The sequence below is a fragment of the Neltuma alba genome, unplaced genomic scaffold (genome assembly GCF_004799145.2).
Source record: "Neltuma alba isolate B1F8T4 unplaced genomic scaffold, ASM479914v2 tig00007561_pilon, whole genome shotgun sequence".
Classification (NCBI taxonomy): Eukaryota; Viridiplantae; Streptophyta; class Magnoliopsida; order Fabales; family Fabaceae; genus Neltuma; species Neltuma alba.
Window position 1 is genome coordinate 50,609 of NW_021634814.1, and position 8,646 is coordinate 59,254.

An 8,646-nucleotide genomic window follows, 5' to 3' on the forward strand; every position below is an offset into this window, starting at 1 on the left:
GATATTTAATATCTGTGTTTAGTCCTATTGTGGTACTTTGGGTCCTTAGTGTAAGCCGTTACTGCTTCGTTACCATAGTATATGAGAATTGGTCCTTTTATATCGTTCACTACTAATTGCTCAGTAAACCTTTTGAGCCATACAGCTTCTTGATTGTTAGCAAAACACACCACGTGTTCTGCTTCTATGAAAGATAAAGACACATATTTGCGTCTTACTTATCTAAGAAATTGCTTTGTTGCCTACGAGGAACACATATCCTAAAGTAGAGTGGCGCTTATCGAGATCTCTAGTCCAATTAGTGTTTGAGAATCCTTCAAAGTGCAAGTTGTTTCTGCCATAGCATAAGTCATAGTCCATGGTTCCCCTCGGACACCTCATGATTCTCCTTATAACTTCCCAATGTTTCAAGCCTAGGTTTGACTGGAAACGGCTTATAAGTCCAACTCCAAAATATATGTTCAGTCTTGTACACAGCATTGCGTACATCAAACTACCAACTGCACTTGAGTATGAGATTCTCTTCATTCACTCTGTATCAAATTCTTTTGTAGGGTACATATCCTCAGTTAGATTATGTCCCTTGACAATAATGGTATCCATGGGTTTACAGTCCCTCATGTTAATCTGTTCAAGGATTTTGCTTATGTATATCTTTTGAGATAAGAATAATAATCTTCTTGAATGATCCCTCTCTTTTTCTTGATTTCTAAGATATATTCTGTCTTACCTATGTCGTTCATTTCAAAATTCAAAGGTAACCAATCTTTGATTGCTTTAACTACTTTTAGACTTGATCTGGCTAATAATATGTCATCGATATATAGAGATAAGATGAAAAAGTCTTTCCTAGGTCTTTTATGTACGCACAGTGATCCTCTTCAATCATCTTGAAGTTAAATGAGATTATTGCCTTGTGGAATTTTAAATACCACTATCTAAATATTTATTTTAGTCCATAAATAGACCTTAGGAGCTTACAAAATTTCTCCTATTTACCTGTTTCCATGATGCCTTCTAATTATTTCATGTAGATCTTTTCATCTAGTTCCTAATTCAATAAAGCGATTTTCACATCTATTTGATGCAATTCCAAGTCCAAATTTGCAACCAAAGCCAATATCATTCTGATTGAGTTAAAACACATAATAGGTAAAAAGTTATCCTCGTAATCAACCCCTTTCCATTATGTGTACCACTTTGTCACCAAGTGTGTTTTGGGTTTATTGATTGACCCATTTGCCTTCTTTTTGTATTTGAGAATCTACTTACTCCCAATAGATTTTCAACCGGAAAGTAGATCAACCAACTCTCATACTTGGCTAGATTTCATTGAATCCATTTCCTCTTGCATAGCACTTTGCCATTAGCAAGTCTCTTTAGTGCTTCTTGAACACTTTGGCATCTTTCTCATCATCTTCTGAGCTGGCAATTAGAGCTGCCCCTTTATCTGAAAAATATCTTCAAGGGGTCTTGTCCCTCTTACTTCTTGGAAGTAGAGAGTGTTGTGTAAGATTCTCTTCTTGTGCTTGTGTTTGGGTGAGGTTTTTTGATAGTGTAAATGCCTCAACCCTCCCATTCAGATAAGTAGACTAAGGAATATTTGTTTCTTCCTTATGATCGTTGTTCTTGTATAGAGATATAATATGATCAATGCTCTTTTTGCTAGGAAATTTTGTCTCTAAGAATGTGGCGTCCCTTGAGATTATCTTAGTCACTGAACCGTCACTATTGTCACTAATGAAGATGTACCCTTTTGAATTTTTTGAGTATTGTATGAAAATACATTTCTTGCCTGTTGGTCCTAATTTCCCAAACTTATAGGAGAAGTCATGAATGAATGCAGCACAATCCCAAAGTCTTAGGATACTCTGGTCTGGCTTGCGTCTCATCCATAGCTCATAGGGCATTAAGGTGATAGATTTTAAGGGCACATGGTTAAGTACAAAGCTAGTAGTTGAAAGTGTATCTCCCTAATACGATATTGGTAGCTTTCCTTGAGTTATCAAGGACCTAACTATGTTGAGAAGAGTTCAATTTTTTCTCTTAACAACCACATTCTATTGTGGGATACCTAGAACTGTTAATTGCCTAACTAACCTTTTGTCATCATTGAGTGCTTTGAACTAGTTAGATAAATACTCTTTACTATTGTTGGTTCTTAAGGCCTTGACCTTGCAACTCAACCAATTCTCCACAATGTTGAGTTATTTCTTAAAACATTTCAGGGCCTATGATTTGTGTGAGATCAAAAAGATATGGCCATATCATGAGAAATCATCGATGAAGATAATAAAATGCCATTCTTCATGCCTTATCATCACAATCATGGGTCCATAAAAGTCAGAGTGTACTAACTATAAGGGATGTTCTACTCTGGATGCCTTTTTGAAAGGCTTCCTTGTAGCTTTACCAGCTAAGCAATGCTCACATAGGGATGTTTTTATCTTGAATACATCTGATCATGTGTTCTTGACCAGTGTGTCCAAGTCTAGGGTGCCATACATAGTAGTTCTTATCAAAAGTAACAGCATAGTAAGAACTAGAATAAAAATAATTATTAAAATTCTCAAAAATAAAAAATCCATCCAAAGCATAACCAGATCCGATAAATTCAGTCACATGTTTAATGTTAAGGACACAATTATGAAAGTAAACACCAAAAGAAAACTTAATTAAAGACATAACAGAGATAAGATTTTGTTGGATATCTGGAGTGTAGAGCACATCCTCTAAAATCAGCATTGTTTCTAATGTAAAGCCATATGTCTCTAGTGGGTAGCTCATAAAAATCTATGAAGTTTTCATGGTCTCTGCTCACGTGGTATATTTTACCTGAGTCTATAACCCAAAGAGGATTAGCTTCTACTATAAAAGTAATACTAGAAACATTTGCCAGTTCAGTCTTAGGCAAAGTGTCCTTTCTTGCAGCAAGCATAGCACTTGTCATTTGCCAGGTCAAGCTTCTTCTTGATAGGCCTCTTGGCTTTCTTGTTTCTTGCCTTTCTAGGCTTTGGGTCCCCTTTTGCCTTCTTGTTGGGACCTCTTTCCTTCAGTGTTTGATATTTAGAGGTTGAACCCTTGTTGGCTTTAGCAAAGTACACTTGGTTGGTGAACTTCATAACCTCTAGCCTTTCATCCTTAAGTTTGATATGATGTGTCACATTCACGAATGTGACTATGCTCTTATTGTATTTGAGGTTAACTATCATATGCTCCCAACTTGCCGGAAGTAATCTTATGATAGCCTGAACCTACTGCTCATTAGAAAAAGAATGCTCTGCCTCCTTCAACTCTCGAATCATGTTCAACATGTCTCTTATATGCTACGTAACTGGTGTATTAGGTTTCAAATTTTAAGTGCTAAACTTGGTTGTAAGCCTCATTACTTTAGTGGCAGAAGTGCTATCAAATTTATCCTTTAACATTATCTATATGGCCTGGGCAGTCACACAGTCTTTGAACTCACACACAATTTCATTCACCATGACACTCGGTATGGTCATGTGAGTGATATTGTTCTTTTGTTTTTAGGAAGCACATGCCTCTTACTCCCTTTGTAATACCCCAGCATCAAGTTATTGTAGGACAAATTATAGGATACCCTTAACCTCTTGTTCCTCGGGACATAAGAGATTTTAGTGTCACATACCCTAATTATCTTTGTTCAGCTTATTAGTTTTGTTCATCTCAATTATTATGGACTTTGTGGCTATTTGTGACATATAGTTATTTCATAGACAATTATGAACTTAAAACAATGGTATACAATAACAATTCAATGTTTAAATAAAACCAAAAGTAATCAAATGAAAGGATTATCAACTTCACGATGAGGAGTCAATTAAGTTAGCTTCCATCTAACTCATGTTGGTTTCCCTCTCATCTCCTCACGGTTGGTTTACTTAAACTTATTCCCTTGTTTAAGCATTTGGATTTCACAATACAAAAGCAGCTCCCACTCAATTAACCCAATTAAAAGAGAAAATATTATTATTAATTAAAAATCATTAGATAATTGTAGCAAGTTTCACATTTTCAAAAGGTCCCTAAAACGGCTGGAATAAAAAATCAAGACTTTTAACAAGTACAATCACAATTTAAAATTGAAAAGTATGTTTAAACAAAGTCTTTCTATGTTCCACTGGAACTTTTTAGGTGCTCGCTAGCGATACCTTCCCAAAAGCTTGTGGTGAAATTAGTGTCCCATTTGACCAACACCTTAAGGTATTGGATTATCATACCCACATAAAACACAGCATGGCTATGGTTTGTGATACTTGAGGTGTATGGGCACAAGGCATTATGAAAATTTTCCACATATTCATAGCCACAAGCATCCATTTATGCCACTTACTTGATCAACTCTCTAGTAGTCTCTCTGTTTACCTCTTCATTGATGGTCTTGATGGGCAAGGGCTCCTCCTCATGGCTTTTGATATCCTTTGAGACTTTAGAGCCTTGAGCAGATGAAAGTTTCTCCCTTTTATTGGTGCTTCATGCTTCTTTACATTTCGTGTCATCAGTTTTGTTATCGGACAGTAGAGAATGAGAGAAGAAAGTCTTGGAGTTGGGACTAGCCATAACATACCTATAAGTCATTAATTATAATACATTTTAATTTAATTACGAATTTTTTAGGAAGAAAATAAGGAAACCCCCCCAAATTATCAAAAGAAAAAAAACACGCATATTATTTGTAAAAATATCCAAAATTCATATTTAATATGAAAATCATGAATTTAGGAAATTTTTTGATCAAACTATGCCAAAAAAGGACCTCCTACATGCCCTCATCCACCCGTAGAAGCTCTAGGATTCAAAAAAATTCATGAAAAATAGAAAATTGTAGCAAAGCCCACTCTCAGTGGGAGGCACATGACGTCCACATGCCGTCTTCTAGGCCTCCATTACCTTCATGCAGCATCCCATTGGACTTCACTTGTCACCACGAGCGTAGTGGCATTTCTACATTGACCAATAGGCTTAAGAGTGGGTCCTATGGGCCACCTAAGCATGTAGATTCATTTTTTTCTTAAAAATATTATTTTTATTTTTTAACAATCAAACTTGGTAGCCTAATTTGACCGAATCTGGGTCCATACCCTAGAAGCAAAATTTTTTTTTAATTTTATATTTTTTGAAAAAATGTTGGTCAAACTATGTTGGTTAGAGAAACGTAGTGCCCCAAGGGTGGCCAAAACAGCAGCATTTTGGTCACTTGGGGTCTTTTCTTCCTCCAGTCGGGTCAACCCAACCCGACAAGTCCTTTATGACCTACCACTTTCTTTGCTATGTATCTTTCTCGTCTGGTGTTTGTTCGACGCGTTCTTGGTGTTGTTAGAATCATCTTTTCATGAACTACATGTTTGTGCCCTTTGTTCACACAAAGAGGGCCTTTCTCTAAACATCCAGAAAGACTGTGCCATTGCCATAACATTGCAACAGATGATTCATAAGCATGAGGGGTAGCCTTTTTTCTTTGAAAAACATTACAAAAGTTGTCCCTTTTAGGTTTGAAAGAAAGCTTTGTCCTTTTTCCTTTGAAAAGCCTCATGAAAGTTTCAACCTTTCATATGAAACCGTTTGGATTTTGACACAACATAGAGTCAACAACTTTTCAAAAAGAAGCAATAAACAAGTTTCAAGGTTTTCCTTTTAATTCACACGGCTCTTTAGAAACAGATTTTCAAATTGGTTAGATTGAAAAAATGATCAAGAGAATAGACGAAAGGAAAAACTCATTCAAGCTTAAAAATTACAGGAAGATAATAAGAAAAACACCCATTTAATTAATTTTTTTCTTAAAACTCATTTAAAGAAAACAACTTTCTTTTCAATGTTGAAAGAAAAGTAGCACAAGTTCATAATAGTAGCACAAGATGATAGCACATATCAAAGAGTGCACAAGCAGCAAAAGTAATAGGAACACATGCAAAAGAAGCATAGCCACAGGAACAAGCAAGCTCTGAGGCCAATAAAGGAAATAGATAAAATAAAGAGAGGAGGGAGAAGTGTACCAAGGCGGCTCCGGGCTATGATATGAATTGCTCCCATAGTGCCTCGGCTATTATAGCCTTGGCAAGAATGGCACAACAAATGTACTAGGGAGAGGAGAAGAGATAACCAGAAACCTTAATGGTTGAGATGAAGAGAAATAAGTTGAGACACCTCCTATTTATAGAGTCAAGGTGAACCTTATTTCAAGAAGGTATGATTTTCCTAGTTTATTACGGGATAATATTTTGATTCTATAATTGACAATTAATGTCTTATTGATTTCTCTTCAATCAATCAAGTCCTTAATGACTAATTGAATATTCTCTAATCAATCAATTATTGCTTCTAATTTACAATTGATTTTCTTGGTCAAAGAGATTTTTCTCTCTTAGATCAAGTAGCCCGGCTCATTAAAAACGGACTTGGGCCCAATGTCCAACAAGAAACATGGGATGTATATCTATATGGAATATATGGGATTTGTGTGCGTATATACAGGCGGGACAGTCATTTCCTACCATGATTGATGATTGGGCGTTGATTGAGAAAATATAATTTTGTGATTGAACGTTTGATGATCATTACATAATTGTCTGGTTTACTGATAAAGATTGAGAAAACTTTTATACTTCTTAGCATGTAAGATTTTCAATATGAACATTTGAATATTATGATATTTATTTTAATGAAAGTCATTCGGACAAAACTCTCATGCGCCCTAGCTTTTCTTCAATGTATTTTATTATTTATACTTTAACTAAGTCAGTGGCAGATTCAATCCTCTTTTTTCCTCCTCTTTTTATATGTTTTTTTCCCAATTATGCAACTAGTAAAAGTGATGTGACTGATTATACTTCATAGAATTATGAAGTAGATTGTAATGAATTGATGAATCCTATGGGATCTCCATGACTATTATAATAATGTTGAAAACAATGTGTTATGCAATTAATAATTAATAAATGGGATAGTGGGTGCATCCGGAGCTTTTTTTTTATTGCACCATCATATACTGACATCTAAAGCAGTTTAGACTATAGTAGTACAATATCGCCAAAAAAAAGACTATAGTAGTACAATAGGTATTTCTATTATAGTGGAGATGTTTGTTGACCAGTTGGTGTAATTGTTTAGGCTTGTTAAGTGGAATTACTCAGCTTAGCCTATGTGCCCGTCATAACTCGGCTTACATTTTGAGCCGTGAGACAGGGGTACATATAAATTTTTTTAAAAAAATACCATTAATTTTAAATAAGGCATTATAAAAAAAATGATAAATTAGATGCTCATCCGGTTCAATATACAAAATACAAGTAACTGAATTACATAGATAAGAAAAAGTTAGTCAAAATTAATTAAATACAACAAATATGTAAAAATATCTTTTTTTAAAATATCCTTATTTATGGAGAGATGGGGTGAGAGAAAATAAATAGAAAAAAGAGAATAATTAATAATACAATAATATGATTTGTTAACGGAGGAAAAAATAAAAAAAGTTGATTAAAATGACTAAAAATAAAAACATGATGATAGCATAATATAGAAAACAAAGGGAGGACAAATAAAACAACATAAACTAATAGATAAAATATATGATGTAACAATAAAATTAAAATGTATCGAAGAAAACAATAGAATAACATAAAACAACTACACAATATAAAACATGATAATTGGATATATAAGGAGATAAGAAAATTGGGGACGGGAAGAATACATTGTACTTCAAATTTTCAAAGCAAACTTGTAATGATAACAGGCTATAAAATGAAAGAAAATTTAAAAAAAAAACTAAAGAGTAGAAGGAAAAACAAAAGATAGAAAAGATAATAGCTTTTTACTCATCCACTTCGTTTCATAGTGCAAATATCTTTATACATGTCATGCATTCATGGGCCTCCAAACATTAAAAAGTCTTATATTGGGTTCACAAAGAAAAAAAGAAGACCATAGTGGGTACTAAATAATGAGAAACTCCACTCATTACATTTACCAGGGAGGTTATATGTAATTTACAACACTTAAAGGTATAGAATCCTAAAAGAATTCTAAGGGTTAGGCGTTATGGATATCCACTCATACAATATTCATATACCATTTATATAATTTATACAAAGTCTCATATATATAAACATAACTTGTACTATTTGTATTTTTCCTTTCTCTCATTACATTTGTTTATGTTTATTTATGTTGTTTATATAATTTATTTATAATAAGGCCTAATAACATTATATATGATTATATAATGTAATTTATATAATTATAAGTTTATTTATGGTTTATATTTCATTATAAATTTGTATCTATTTAATCTAGTTCACTGAAGCATTATTTTTGTCTTAATTTAAACTGTTATATACATATTTATATATGATAAGTTTATATTTATTTACTTTATTGTAATATATTGTATATCTATTTATATTACTGCAATTTCCCCCTCCCTATATATGTTTATATACATAGTCTCTATATTATATGTTGTAACTTATTATTTATGTTGTTTATATTGTTTATTTTCATATGTGTTTATTTATTATTCTTCACGTTTTAAAATTTTGAAGTATAATTGATTTATGAGTGACTTCTAAATCTGAATATTTTATTTATTATGTTTTATTGTTCATCAACTGTATTATA